This window comes from Acinonyx jubatus, chromosome C2 (assembly GCF_027475565.1).
Source record: "Acinonyx jubatus isolate Ajub_Pintada_27869175 chromosome C2, VMU_Ajub_asm_v1.0, whole genome shotgun sequence".
Taxonomy (NCBI): Eukaryota; Metazoa; Chordata; class Mammalia; order Carnivora; family Felidae; genus Acinonyx; species Acinonyx jubatus.
In genome coordinates this window covers 141,159,906-141,175,648 of record NC_069384.1, presented here as the reverse complement: position 1 = coordinate 141,175,648, position 15,743 = coordinate 141,159,906, and the positions used below count along the sequence as shown (strand labels likewise).

The following is a 15,743-nucleotide window of genomic DNA, read 5'->3' as shown; positions in this document are numbered from 1 at the left end:
GTTGGCCATCTGTATGTCTTCTTTGGAGAAAAGTCTGTTCATGTCTCCTGCCCATTTTTTAATTGGATTATTTGATTTTGGGGTGTTGAGTTGTAGAAGTTATTTATATATACTAATAGATACTAATTTTGGCTTACATTTTTTTTTAAGCATTTCTCAGCCCTGAACTGTTAACATATGTCCATAGAGACTTTTACACCAAAATGAGATTTTAATGCTGGTTCCTTTTTAAACTATTTTTTAAAAGTAATTTCTACACACAACGTGGAGCTCAAACTTATGACCCTGAGTTCAAGAGTTGCATGCTATACTAACTGAACAAGCTAGGCACCCCTACTACTCATTTTTTAAAGTTCTCTGCTTAAGTAAACTTATTGGTAGTGATATGTTTTTGAAAAACATGTGTGTTTTTTGTTACTATTATAAAAGAAATTTATTTGGTTGGAAAAACTTGAAAAATATATAAATATATCAAGAAAAAATTATAATCACCCTGAATCCTACCATCTAGTGCTATTATTTCAATATTTCTTCTCATCTTTTACTATGAAATATTTCAAACATTAATAAGTGCCTATATATGCACATTAAATTTTAATAAATTTATTATATTTATTTAAGAAAAAAATCTTTAAAGAGATAATGTTAGGGGCACCTGAGTGGCTCAGTTGGTTAAGTGTCTGACTCTTGATTTTGGCTCAGGTCATGATCTCACAGTTTGTGAGTTCGAGCCCTGTGCTGACAGCACAGAGCCTACTTGGGACTCTCTCCTCTCTCTCTGTCCCCCCCCCCCCCTCAAAAAAATGGAGGAAAAAAAAAGAAATAATGTTATGGATTCAATTGGAGGCCTTTCTCAACTCTATTTCTCTGCCCTCCCCAGAAGTAACCACTACCTGAAGTTGTTGTATATTCTTCCATGTTTTTATACATTTACGATGTGTGGAGCTATTCATTAGTAGTATGTAGAAATGTTGCCAGTAGCTGACAACCCTGCCTCAGCCAAGGCCCCCATAAGGTGGTCTCAGCCGAAGCCCGTAGGAAAGTGCCCCATTTAAGGCCTCTGGTAAGGAAGAGGCCTCCGAATGGAGGTGTCTGGGCTAGAAATGCAGCCGTGCATATGAACATGGCTGGTTGGGGCTGGGGGGTGGGCTCAGTTCTTGACTGCAACTCCCTCTGGGAACTGTAACACACTGGCAATGCACTCTGTCTGGTGTGGGGAGGGCAACGTCCCCTTCCTGAGATCTGCTAGTCAAAGCCTGGCAACTGCCCATGGTCAGACCTGAAGGAACACACACAGGATTTTGGCACAGTTTGGAGTCATACTCCTCAATATGGTAACTATGTTTAACTCTTTGGCTAACTGCTAAAATGTTTTCCAAAGTGTTTGCACTATTTTATATTCCCACCAACAATATATGAGGATTCTAATCTCTCCTTATCATTAGCAGCACTTATTATTATTTGTCTTTTTGACTCTAGTCATCCTAGTGAATGTGATGTATTACCTCACTGTGGTTTTGATTTGCATTTCCTTGTGATTAATGATGTTGAACAACTTTTTTTTTTTTTTGGCCCATTTTTAAATTGGATTACTTTTGTTATTATTGATTCATAAGGATTCTTACTTAATCTGCATACCAGGCCTTTATTAGGTATATGATTTACAAATATTTTTCTCCCATTCTGTGGATTATTTTTTCACTCTCTTGATAGTGTTCTTTGAAGCACAAAAGTTTTTAGTTTTCATGAAACCCAACTTATTGATTTGGTTGCTGTGCTTAAGTATCTTATCTGAGAAATCATTGCCTAATTCAAGGTCATTAAGACCTATATCTATATTTTCTTCTAATAGCTTTATAGTTTTAATTCTTATGTTTAGGTCTATGATACATTAGAGTTAATTTTTATATATGATGTGAGGTAGGGTTTTAAGTTAATGCTTCTGCATGTGGATATCTGGTTGTCCCAGCACTATTTGTTTAAAAGACTATCCTTTCCCCACTCATTGTCTTGGCATTGTTATAAAAAATCAATTGACCATAAACATAAAGATTTATTTCTGAACTCCCAGAAATATGCCACCCTTAGGCCTGTCACACAGTCTTGATTACTGTAGCTTTGTATTAAGTTTTGAAATCAGGAAGAGTGAGTTGTCTTTGTTCTTATTTTTCAAGATTGTTTTGACTATTCTGTGTCCTGTGTGTTTCCATGAATTTTAGGATCAGCTTGTCAATTTCTGCAAAAAACCCCAGCTGGGTTGAATCTGTACATCGACTTTGTGAATGTTCCCATTGTGATAAGCAGAAAAATGAACTCCCCCACACCCTACCTTCTGCCCCAAGATATTCACAATCCTGATATAATCCCTGGAATGTGTGAATATGTTGTTACATGGTAAAGGGGAATAAGCAGATGGAGGTGTGTTCCCAATGTAATGATGCCTTTAAATACAAAACAGAAGCAGAAAAGTGTCAGAGTGATGTGCTGTGTCAAAAGACTGAACTGGCTCATTGCCACGTAGTATTCTATTGTGTATATAAACCACAATTTCTTCATCCTTTCACCAGTTGATGGACATTTAGGTTCTTCTACGTGGCAATAAGAAAGAATGAAATATGGCCTTTTGTAGCAACATGGATGGAACTGAAGAGTGTGATGCTTAAGTGAAATAAGTCATACAGAGAAAGACAGATACCATATATTTTCACTCTTATGTGGATCCTGAGAATCTTAACAGAAGACCATGGGGGAGGGGAAGGAAAAAAAAAAAGGTTAGAGAGGGAGGGAGCCAAAACATAAGAGACTCTTAAAAACTGAGAACAAACTGAGGGTTGATGGGGGGTGGGAGGGAAGGGAGGGTGGGTGATTGGTATTCAGGAGGGCACCTGTTGGGATGAGTACTGGGTGTTCTATGGAAACCAGTTTTTCAATAAATTTCATATTAGAAGAAAAAGACTGAACAGGCTATTGCTAGCTTTGAAAATGGAAGGGACCGTAAGTCAAGGATTGGTGGTAGTCTTTACAAACTGGGAAATTCAAGGAAAGAGCCCTCAGAAAAGAATAAGCTTTATCAAAGCTTTGATTTTAGCCTAGCAGAATTATTCTGGAACCATCTAGACCTGGAAGATAACCATTAAGTTTGTGGTAATTTGTTGCAGCAACAAGGGAAAATTAATTCAGCTATCTTAGCAATATTGAGTCTTCCAATCTTTGAACACAAGATGTATTTCCCTTTATTTAGGTCTTCTTTGTTTCAACAACGTTTTTATAATTTGCAGTGTACAAGTAGTGGTGCATTTCTTTTGTTATTTTTATTCTTAAGTATATTATTCTTTTATGATGCCCTTTTAAATGAAATTGTTTTCTTAATTTAATCTTGGATTGTTCATTGCTAGTGTATAGAAATATAATTGATTTTTGTATATTGATCTTATATCATGCAACCTTAGCTGTAATTGTTTTTGTATATTTCCTAAGATTTTCTACATACAATATTATGTCATCTGTGAATAGAAATAGTTTTTCTCCTTCTTTTTTTTTTTGAGTGTGAATGCCTTTTATTTTCTGTTCCTGCCTAATTGCCCTGGCTAGAAACTCCAGTACAGTTTTTAATAGAAATTATAACAGCAGACATCCTTGTCTTGTTCCTGATCTTAGGAGATGTTAGGGAAGTATAAACTAAAAAGAAAGTATCCTGCCAACCCAGACAAACTCTCCACAGAAGTTAAAGAAAAATAAAACTGTTTTATTATTGAATAAGCATTGAACCAGAATGGGATCTACATCACAGGTATTCGCCAAAGAGAATGTACAGATAGAATGTAAAACTAAGCAGATGCAACCCAATACATACATGTTCCCCCAAATAAATGAAAACTAGTCTTCAAGTAAGAGGACTTGACAACAGCATTTGTCACACATAGTTCATCCTACATTCACTTGGTAGTTGGGGTGGCCACCTGTGTTTGCTAATTGCCTTTATCCAAAAGAAAAACAAATTACTCATATCTTTATGACCGGAGGTAGATTTGTAACTTGGAACCAGGTGCTAGCTGAAGTTAGACTCCTACCCTCCCATGGAAACCGGGGGTAGGGGCTCTGAACTCCTTGATGATTACATTTCAAAGAGATGGCTCCCAGATCCTTAAGAAAAAGACTCCTGGTTGTAAAACTGACCAAGAGGCTTATTTAGGTACATCTTCAAGGGACAGAGAAGGAATTCACAATGACAAGTTTTCTAAGGTAAATGCACTAAAAAGAATGGGGGGGGGGGAGGGCATTGGAAAGTTATCTTTGCATCAGGAAAAATTCTGTGTTTTTTTTTTTAAATATATTTGTATTTACAGTTATGGGGGCACTCTTTTGGTTTTTATCATTAAGTATGGTGTTGCTTGAGGATTGTATAGATGCCTTTTATTAGGTAGGGAAGTTTCCTTCTGTTCCTAGCTTGTTGAGTGCTTTTATCATGAAAGAGAGTTGGATTTTGTCAAATGCTTTTTCTGCATCTATTGAGATGATTTCTCTCACTCTGTCAATGTAGTATATTACATTGATTGATTTTCATATTTTGAACCAATCTTGATTTCTGGGAGAAATCCCACTTGGTCATGGTGTAGAATCCTTTTTATATGTTGTTAGGTTCAGTGTGGTGGTATTTTGTTGAAGTTTTGATGTCTATATTCATAAGAGATATTGGCCTATAGTTTTCTTCTCTTGTTAGGTCTTTGGTTTTGGTATCATAGTAATACTGTCCTCATTGAACGAGTTACAGTGTTTCTTCCTTTTCTATTTCTTGGTACACTTTGCGAAGGATCACTGTTCCTTCCTTACAATTATAGAATTCACCAGTGAAGTCATCTGGTCCTGGCTTTTCCTTGTGGGTAGTTTTTTGGTTATTAGTTTAATTTTTTGTTATTGGTCTATTCAGATTTTCTTTTTCTCTTTCATTCAGTTTTGGTATTTTTGGTATTTTTGTATGTTTCTAGTAACTCTTCCTTTCCCTCTAGGCCATCTAATTTGGTACAATTGTTCTTAGTATTCCCTTATTTATTATTATTATTATTATTATTATTATTATTTTACTTCTATAAGGTCAATTCCTTTTTTCATTTCTAATCCCCTCTTTCATTACTAATTTTAGCAATTTGAGCCCTCTCTCTCTCTCTTTTTTTTTTTTTTTTTTGTCAGTCTAGCTAAAGGTTAAAGGTTGTCAATTTTGTTGATTTCTAAAAGAACCAACTTTTGTTTTTATTGCTTTTCTATTCTCTATTTTACTTATTTCTGCATTAATTTTTTTACTACCTTCTTTCTGCTTGTTTGGGGTTTTTAGTTTGCTCTTCTTTTTCTGGTTTCTTAAGGTAGTAGGCTAGGAAATATTTTTAAGATTTCTTCTCATTGTATGGGCATTTACAGCTATAAATTCCCCTGTAAGCACTGATATAGGGACATCCCATTTGTTTTTTCTATGTTGTATTTTTGTTTTCATTCATCTCAGAGTATTTTCCAATTACCCTTTAATTTCTTTATTGTTTATTTAGGAATGTGTTGTTTAATTTTCACAGATTTATGGATTCCCCAGTTCCTTCTCTTAATGCTGCCTAATTTCATTCCAGCATGGTTGGAGAACATACTTTGTATAACTTCAATCATTTTAAGTGTATTGATTTTATTAGTTTTTATATGTATCATTCTCATTGTCTTTACTTCCTAAATCGTTTTTTTTAACGTTTATTTATTATTGAGAGACAGAGAGACAGAGCATGAGCAGGGGAGGGGCAGAGAGAGGAGGAGACACAGAATCCGAAGCAGACTCCAGGCTCCGAGTGGCCAGCACAGAGCCCGACGTGGGGCCCGAACTCACAAACCGAGAGATCATGACCTGAGCTGAAGTTGGACTCTCAACCGACTGAGCCACCCAGGCGCCCCATTCCTAAATCATTTTTAAAATTTGATCTCTTTCACGTATAAGTAACTTATAATTTTTTTGTTTATATCTCAGTGTTTTGGGGCTTTTTCTTTGAAGATTATTTTTTTATTTGATTTTATTATGTCATAGAATATACCTTACATAGTTACAGTTTTTCAGAATAAGTTAAGAAATTCCTTATACCTTAATGATTCAGATAATCATTCACCCCCAAATTGGTGGATTGATACAATAGTTATTTGCTCAAATTCTGCAATTTGGCCAGGTCTTTTTGAAGGGTAGCCAAGTGAGCAGCTCAACTAGGGTGGGAGAAATCTCTTCCAATGATGGTTGGTACTGGTCATTTGCTAGGAACTTACCTGGGCTATTGGCTGAGTCCTTGGTTTACTTCCATGTGTTCTCTTTACATGGCTAGATCAGGCTTCATCTCCTACATTATGGTGGTTGAGAGCTGAGAGGGAGTGTCTCAAGAGTTAGAGTTACAAAATAAAGCCTCCATATACAAGCATTCACCCAGCATCTGTTAGCATAACACTTGCTAATATCTCATTGGTTAAAGCCAGTCACATGGCCAAGCCCAGAAATATTGTATGAAAGGAGTACACAAGGGCATGCTTATGAGTAAAAGTATTTTGTTGACAAGTTACCAAGAGAATGGTCAGTCTGTTACACATGACATGTAGTTAAGTTTATGCAAGCTTTATATATTCTTTGAAGAACATGTGTTTTATTTTTAGGCCACAGAGCTCAATAGATGTTTATCCAACTATATTTATTGACAAATTATTCAGATCTTCTATATCCTAATTTAGGTCAATGATAAATTGGTGTGTAAAAATCTCCTACTGCTATTGTGTGTTTTGTTTGTTCTTTAATTGAGTGGATGTCTTCCTCAGTTCAGGCTTATAACAGAATGCCATGGACTGGGTGGTTTATAAGCAACAGAAGTTTATTTCTCGCACTTGTAGAGGCTACAAAATCCAAGATCAAGGTACTGGCAGATTTGGTGTCTGGTGAGGCTTGCTTCCTGGTTCACCGAGGGCTGTCTTCTCACTGTGTCCAATGTATGTTGAAGGGGCAAGAGAGCTTTCTGGGGTTTCTTTTAAAAGGACACTAGTCTCATTCAATCCCCTTCATGCGAGCTCTGCATTCATGATCTAACTGTCTCCCAAAGGCCCCCCTCTTAATACCATCCCATTGGGGATTAGTATCTCAACGTATAAATTTTAGGGGAGCACACATCATTCCATAATAGTGGTCTTTATATTTCTAAAACATTCTATTTTGTTTATGTTTATGCATTTTACTGTAAATATATTATGGTTCATAAATCTGTATTTTCAATTGTACCTTTCATCCGTGACAAGTAGCTGTCGTTGAACTAAATACTTTTTTATTTGCTCATCCCAAGTGTTTCCTCTGTTTCATATTAGTATTGTAAATTATCATTTTTGTTGTGGCCCTCAGTCACATTTATTATTTCTTGCTGTTGTATTGAATTTGTAATGACTCCGTCTGGAATTCTTTGTGTTTTCATTGACTATCAAGAACCCTCCTTTTGTGTGTGACCTGTTTCTTTTCTTAGACAATGAACCCATTGGTATGCTTGTTAGTTTATAGTTTTCATACATTTGAAAAAAGAAAGAAATCGAGTTATCAATTTAAAACCACTGAATCTTCCAGTGTTGGTACAATAAATTAAGGTGACAATCTCTAAATGTGGTAAACAAAGCAAAGTACAATCCTTATTTCACTTTTTCTGTTTCTCCCTTTCTCCAATTTAAACTGCTAACATTTGAAGAAAAGGGCAGAGTAGAAATTACTTGAGTGACTATGGTATCCCTGTGCCTTATTTTTAAAATATGTTGCATCTGGCAATCTTTCTAACATACTTGACAGGTCATTTTCCTGTTGTATTGGGAAATAAACAAAGCACAAAGAAGATAGCTAATTTTCCACAGTCCCATGGTGTCAAGATGTCATTCCATTCAGCCACACCAGGTTCATTGCAAAATTGATTTATTTTCTCCATAAAGAGCTGGCATCCCATGGACCACACAGATAACAGTTAATTCCTAAATGGAACACAATAAATTTGGTACTGAATGAAGGGCTTTATTTCTTTCTGTTTTGAAAGCCTGCAGCTATTGTATTTAAAAGAGAGAAGAAAGGATTATTTTTATAAACTTTCACATTGTTAAAATTAATTTCCGTGGTGTTGGAAGTTGGGAATGTGGAGATTTTAAAGGTTAATGCTTCTAATTAAAGTATGAAGCTGCTTACCTTGCATTTCACTGACTTGAAAAAGAAACGTTTAGGTAGACCATTTAGCTCCTTGCTTACAGGAGGGAAACTAGCAATTCAGTGCAGATAAAACGGTGGTAAAAATTGACCCTCATTCTTGAACTTTTACACAGAAATCTTGGAGTCATACAGTGGACGATTGCTTTTATTTTAAACTTTAATTTTAGTCAGGTTAATAGAGACAATAATCAATTATGGCAGACCAGAATGTCAGCAAAACCAAGTATTAAGGAAAATAATTTCTTTTGTCATGTCAGGGTTACAGTCAGCCAGGAACAGTTGTAAAAAGTGGCTTCATTCTTTCTCCCTTGCCCTTTAAAATCTCTTTCTTCTTTACTCCTCTTCTCCTGTTGGGGTTCACATCATTCCATATTAGTGGTCTCTATATTTCTAAAACATTCTATTTTGTTTATGTTTATGCATTTTATTGCAAATATGCTATGGTTCATGAATCTTTATTTTCAGTTGTACCTTTCATCAGTGACAAGTGGCTGTCATTGAACTAAATACTTTTTTATTTGCTCATCCCAAGTGTTTCCTTTGTTTCATATTAGTATTGTCAATGATCATTTTTGTTGTGGCTCTCGGTCACATTTATTATTTCTTGTTCTTGCATTGAATACGTAATGACTCTGTTTGGAATTCTTTGTCATCGTCAACCAGTCTGTCAATACTCTGGCCATTGATTCCCTGTGTTTTAATCTTTTCTCTCTAATTTCTCCTCATCAATTTCCTGGGAACATCTACAGTGTTTAACATAAAAGAAGAGATCACTTATTGTGAGATGCAGACAATCTCACAGGGAAGATACCGTGGGTGGAGGCTTTTCTGTACTCCCCAAATCACACTGAACCTGGTTTTACTGATAGCTTTCTTTGTTGGGGTTTAGCAAATGATTTACTTACCAGGAGCAGGGAGACAGAGTGAAATCCATGGTGAGAAGGCTGCCAGAGGCCTTGGCAAAAGTTTTTCGTATATTCAGAGTTATAGAGCTTCTGTTTTAGAGGTGAAAGAAGAATACTTCTCTTTTCTTCCTCAGCCACATCAGATTATGGATTTAGGATCTATTTGCCCTAATACAGTGAGGAAATACAGTGAGGATTCAGTCCTAAGACATCTACAATGAAAAAGAATGAATGAGTTCTTACAAATGACTTGAAATATGTGCTAGTTGCCTTTTGGAATAAAAAACCTTTGTTTTGTTTAAAAATCTTAAGCAAAAAACAGGCTTTACTTGTGTAGCAAAAGTAATGTATCATCAAAAACTGTTTATTTGCTCACAGATTTGCTTTTGAGTAGCAAGTGATCTAATTTTGAATGTAATGTTGATTCTATCCTCAGAATTTAGGTCATACTGAAAAATAAATTTTAGTTTTGTTACAACACTGTATAAATATGTATGTCATCAAGATGTTTTTAAACTTTAATTGACGGACACAGCATTTTAAACTAAGAATAGATCTCACAAATCTCCCTTTCTTACAGAGATGAGAAAATCGAGACCTTCCAAAGGTCAAATAGGTGCTTGATGCCACAGAACAATTAAATGCTAATTAACTCATGAAATCTACTTTTACTCTAAATAACGAATCTAGTTTCTCCATAGCACTTAGTATGTTTTTATTTATTTACTTATAGGTTAGTTAGTTGCCTCCCTTGGTATAACAGAAACTCCCGTGAGGCCAGGGATTTTTTGGTGTGTTTCATGCTGTGTCCCAACATCTACAGTAGTTCCTGGCACAGAGTAGGTTTTCCGTTCATATTTATTTAGTAGATGCAAGTGTGATTAGGGAAGAGTATGGGCTGTGGTGCTGCTACGATTTAGTGTCAGGCCATCTGTGTTTGCTGACTTGGTAAGAGAAGATTTCATGAGATAGGGAGAACTTGATCTGTATGTGAAAGGGTGACATTGCTTGGTGGTGAAGGGAGTGAACACCCTAGGTAAGTGTTGCCATGAATGAGGAGCAAAGATCTGGAGGGAGGTTGGCATAGGTGAGACCGTGTGAGAGTAGGCAGCCACTAGTGTTTCGAGCTCACGCATACTTTTTTCAGATCGACCTGGTCGAAAACATAGCCTGACAGCACGGTCGGCACTACCAATCTTTTTCACCGAGTGTGGTGAAAGTCCTCGGCCAATCTTTGACTTCAATAGGTCAAAGGTCAAATACTTGTTTTGTGTAGTTGTCCAGTCAGACATCTGTCTTCAGGATTCAGAAATATGATGGTCCCATCTTCACTACCATGTCCGTTGGGATGCCTGTTGTTTTCTAAGCCACTTATTATAATAATCCTCATGAAAGGTGCCAGATTTCTCTATATAAATAATAATGACAGTGATGATGATGATGATGGTGGTGGTGGTGGTGGTGGTGGTGGTGGTGGTGGTGGTGGCACTTTGCATTTGTATAGCACATAGAATTTTTCATGACACTTGCACATACATTATCTCATGGACAGATCCTAAAGAATTAATTGCAGTGTCATATAAAATGATCTGAAATGAATTGTGCCACCTGGGCAATGTCCACTGATCCTAGTGGGCAGATGAAAATTGAATCTAACTTAACTTTTCATTTTCCAGTTAACACAACACATCAATTAAAGCAGATTGATGTCCACACTGATATTCATAGGTCCTATTTTGCATAAGACAGCATCAATCTATTCTTTTTACTATCATGAGTTTTATCCATATTACATATAAATGCTTTCCCAGTTTAAAGAAGTACTGCATTAATCAGTGAAATGATGGGTCAGTTTTAGTTTTAAAAGTCATCTTCTACTCGTTAATGGAAAATATATTGATAATTCTTCCAGTGAGTGTCTTGGCACTCTAGTTTAGAAGATGTTACTGAAGGTCTGAATCATACATCTCCCTGAATGCAATCCACAGGAGGCAGGTGAGCCAATATGAAGGTTTGGCATCTAGAAACTGGTCATGGCCTACCTTGACCTTGGAACTAATGAGGCTACTATGGATGAATCATAGTCCAGTGTATTTATTATTTAACTAAATCACTTACAGATAAGATACGCTCATTGTTGTAAAAATTGGGCCTGGATTTAACATTTCAGATATTTATATGTGTTTTGTACTTTAAGATGCTGCTTATATTTAAAAGAACTTTTTAATCATCAATTTCACTGGTGTTAAAACCATTAATACATGTGTCTATGCAACATGAGAGAAATGTGATGCCTTTTGAGAAATGTCCCCAATACCCCATAAAAGTACACTGCTTTCATTATTTTTATAAAGCAAGTGAAGAAAACCATACTTAGTATGTAAATAGCTTTTTGTTTGCCTTTCTATAAGAAGGACTACTTGAACACTAACAAAGGAGAGTACACAAGTAACACTGCAACTAGGGTTGCCAGATAAAACACAGGATTGCCAAATAAAATGTGAGTTTCAGATAAACAAAGAGTTTTTCAGTTTGTGTCTCAAATATTGTATTTTTAGTGTAAATAAGTCCCCAAATACTGCACGTTTTAGTAAACCAAATTCCACTGAGTATCCTGGAGTTTTATTGGTTACATCTGCCAGTCCTAGATGCAACTAGGGGCCAGCACGCCCTAAAATTTATGATCGAAGTGTGGCCAGTTTTCTTCAGGCATAGTATATTTTTCTGTGGTTCTTGACCTGTCGTCTAATTATCTTTTCTCTCTGTAACAAGTTTGTATTTAAAACAATCTTGGAACTGTTCTGTGTAACTACCTGCTTACTGGCAGCAGTCTTCTATGAGCTGAGAACATTTCCATGATACCAGGGTACATAACCTCAACAGATAAAACTTTAAGAGACTGTTAACATCCAGAATGGTATTACCCATTGGCTCTCCTCAACTGTGGGGTCATAGGCATGAATTAATATATTCCAAATTGATCAGTTTCTTCTCCCACACCTGATCCACTTGTATCTATGTTAATGATACTGATTCCTACCCCATCATCCAGGCCAGACACTTGGGAGCCTGGAAATGAGGGGTCTTCCCTTCCCTTATGCTTCTTCTCACATCCAGTTAGTTCTGAGGAATCTCTCTTCTCCCTATTTCCTTAACTCCCACATTAGTGGCAGCTCACCCCGCTCTCTGCCTCTCCTCCAGCTCACTTCTTTCACCCTTCCGTGGTGGGGAACGCACTGGATGGACCAGAATGCACTTTCACGTCTGTGGTCTAGTGAAACTGGACCATATTCTATCTGTGCCTGTAGGTGCTTAATAAGTAGGGTCTCACAGAAAAAAATTCAGAACACGGATGGATCCTGCAACTGCATTCACCATTCTGCCTAGAGTCCTTTTTGCTAAACTCTGCTCATCTCACTGAATATCTGAGTATCACATTGCTCACTCTCTCCAGAAAATGTGCCTAGCCACTTATTCCCTCTGGCTTCTCCCAGCTGCCCTCATCTCTATTAATTTTCATTGACTCCCATCCCACCATAGTGATTGTTTTTTGAGCTATTTCTCAGAAATATTATACCTACCTCCTGAAACCATAAACATGTGCCCCAACATGTGCACAACACACGCGCGTGCACACACACACACACAGATATGCACTTACTTGTGTGATTGCATGCACTTTATCCATCCTATTACTGCTATATTGAATCATTCTAAGATAGAGCATGATTTGCTTTTCAGTCTCAACAAACTATAATTACTGGGCTATACAGTTAATTATGTCACGTCAGGTCAGTCAGATTTTTATCCTCATGAATTCATATGGACTTTTGTCTCCTGGATTGAGCAAATAGTGGATCTTGGGTTCCCAGATAGATTGTATTTTTTTTTTAATTTTTTTTTTAACGTTTATTTATCTTTGAGACAGAGAGAGACAGAGCATGAATGGGGGAGGGTCAGAGAGAGGGAGACACAGAATCTGAAACAGGGTCTGAGCTGTCAGCACAGAGCCCGACGCGGGGCTCGAACTCACAGACCGCGAGATCATGACCTGAGCCGAAGTCAGCTGCTTAACCAACTGAGCCACCCAGGCGCCCCAGTTTGTATTCTTTTAAAATGTATATTTTTGTTTCTTTTTCATTAACATTGACAAATTCTCTTTTTCCTTTTTCTTTCCGGTAGTCTAGGGAGATGAAAGTTTGATAGCCAGAACCTGAGAATGTACTTTTTTAATAGACTCAGAATTAATACATTGCAGTGTGATACAAAAATCCTTTTTCTATCCTTACCCGCTAAAGCAAATAATATTGGGCGAATTATTTCAATAAAAGAAACCTATCTCTAAAAATTTAGCCTTAACTGTGTCCCAAACTTCTCAACATTCTTTTATTAGTAATTTCTAACATTTGCTAGGCAAAATTTTCTTTTATGATGTCTCCCAACACCACTTCTAAGATGCTACATCATTATATTGCTGATGAGATACTTTCTCAATGATAGTTTTTCGATTTCTCTAAAAATTCTAATTTCTTCTCCAATTTCATATACCCTTCAACAAATGAATCTGCTTCAGCTCTAGTATTTCTTTCTGCTCATTAGTGCTGTATATAAGATCGTTCTTATGAACTCACAGCTGTCACATAAGTTTATCTTCTGGGGCAAGAACTAGCATTTGGAAGGTTAAGTTTATCTGTGGGTCACTAGTATGATAATGGTGGGTACACCAAGAATTGGGGATAAATCTGAAAAGGCAGATGCTGTGGAAACATTGGCTCTTGAGATCGGAAAAGTTCCAATGGGATGCAGAGTAGTCAGCCCTGAGTCTCTCAGATTAAGGGAAAGCTCCCATGCACATACATGCACACACACACATCTTTAAAAGCCAAAGGATTGTTTGAAGTATAAATGAAAGTAGAGGCAGAAGTAGAAAAATGAAGAGAAATGTTTGCCTCAGGAGGTAATATCAGGGCAAAGATAGTCACAGGTCCCACCAGGCATTATGAAGAAAACAGGCCCTAGGGTTTAAGATGGCTCCCTGAAGGGACTCTTAAAAACTGAGAACAAACTGAGGGCTGATGGGGGGTGGGAGGGAGAGGAGGGTGGGTGATGGGTACTGAGGAGGGCATCTGTTGGGATGAGCACTGGGTGTTGTATGGAAACCAATTTGCCAATAAATTTCATATATTTAAAAAAAAAATAAGACGGCTCCCTGGAGGTGACTATGTCCCTGACAGCAGCATCTGCAGAGATGTCTTGGCCCTTTTGCTATACCTCAGAAATAGCCCTTGGAATTCAAAAAAGCGTGAGGGCTGTTGACCTGGGATGGGTGGGTTCTCCGCTCTGATTTGTAAACTAGGCAAATCATTCAGAGTTCAGCGCTTTAACCCTGAGAATCAGTGGTTTGTGACAGAGACACTACAAGCCCCCTGTGTGTGCCTGAGGGGCATGTGGATGGTGAGTAGATCTGGGAGTTGTTCCCATATGGTTTCAATGGAAGCCTTGGGTGTGAAAGAAATTATCCAAAAAGAGAGTGAAGAATGAGAGCAAAACAGCATTTAACACGTGGGTGAAAGAAAGAAGTGCCATTATATGGGAACTGCGAGGCAGGAAGGGACTACCCTTTCTAATATTGCAACCTGCCTCCCCACATCCATTCCTAACTTCCTTTATTCTAATCTAAGTTTTCTATTTCCTATAGCATTTATCACCAACTAAAATAGTATATAATTTACTTTTTAATCATTGTGTTGTGCTGTGTTTTTTATCTTCCCTGCCTCTTCTTACTGGAAGGTAAGCTTCATGAGGGCAAGTATTCCAAGCAGTTAATGTATTCCAAGCAGGTAGAACAGTCCTGGTACTTTGGAGGTACTTTGTAACTATTTATTGAATAAATGAAAAAAATATATATCTCAACAAGTAAGTTTCAGTCAGTAGTGTCAGAAACTGCAAGGAAGTCACCTAAAACAAGTGAGGCAATTAGTAACCCATTGGGGTTCTAGGGAGAAGTTGTATCAATGGCAAGATAGGAATAAATGCTGGACCACCGTTGGGTTGAATGATGGATGGTGTTGAAGCAGTGAAGAGGGCCAGCAGGAATTACTCTTTCAAAAAACTGCTTGGAAATGAGGAAAACGGTGGTACTTACAGGAGGACTTGGGATCAAGGAAGGATTTTACATGTTTTGTTGTTGCTGTTTTTAATGGGTTAGACTCACAGGGCAATGGCAGAATGTGATCTGGTCCTAAGAAGTGGTGAAGGGATCAGCTTTCCATTATGGGAAGGTCTCTTTAGTGGCTGTGGAGAGCATGGCCTGGAGCAGGAGACACTAGGGTCAAGGACACAACTGGGCCGTGGCTTTCAGGGATAATAACTGGGAATGCTGTTCTCCCTGATCATGCCCTGGGTCTCTTCTCCACTGGCTTTCATTGACCATCATTCCTTCCCCTCTGCCCTGTTCTTCCACTTCAACCCCATGGAATGCCTTCTGAGATTAGCAGTCTCCTCTTAATCTCTTCTCTTCACCTCCTGGCTTTAGGTGAAAACTAGTTGTTTCCTGAAGGTCCTGTGATGATGTTTGGGGTTGGGCCTTTGTGAAGTGATTAGGTTTA

At 37.4% G+C, this 15,743-nt stretch overlaps 1 protein-coding gene across 20 annotated transcripts in view; it reads left to right on the top strand.

Moving 5' to 3' along the window:
* The window catches only part of NEK10 (NIMA related kinase 10), a 229,878-nt gene that overhangs the window by 112,989 nt on the left and 101,146 nt on the right, over positions 1–15,743 (top strand). The gene's annotated exons all lie outside the window — the stretch shown is intronic.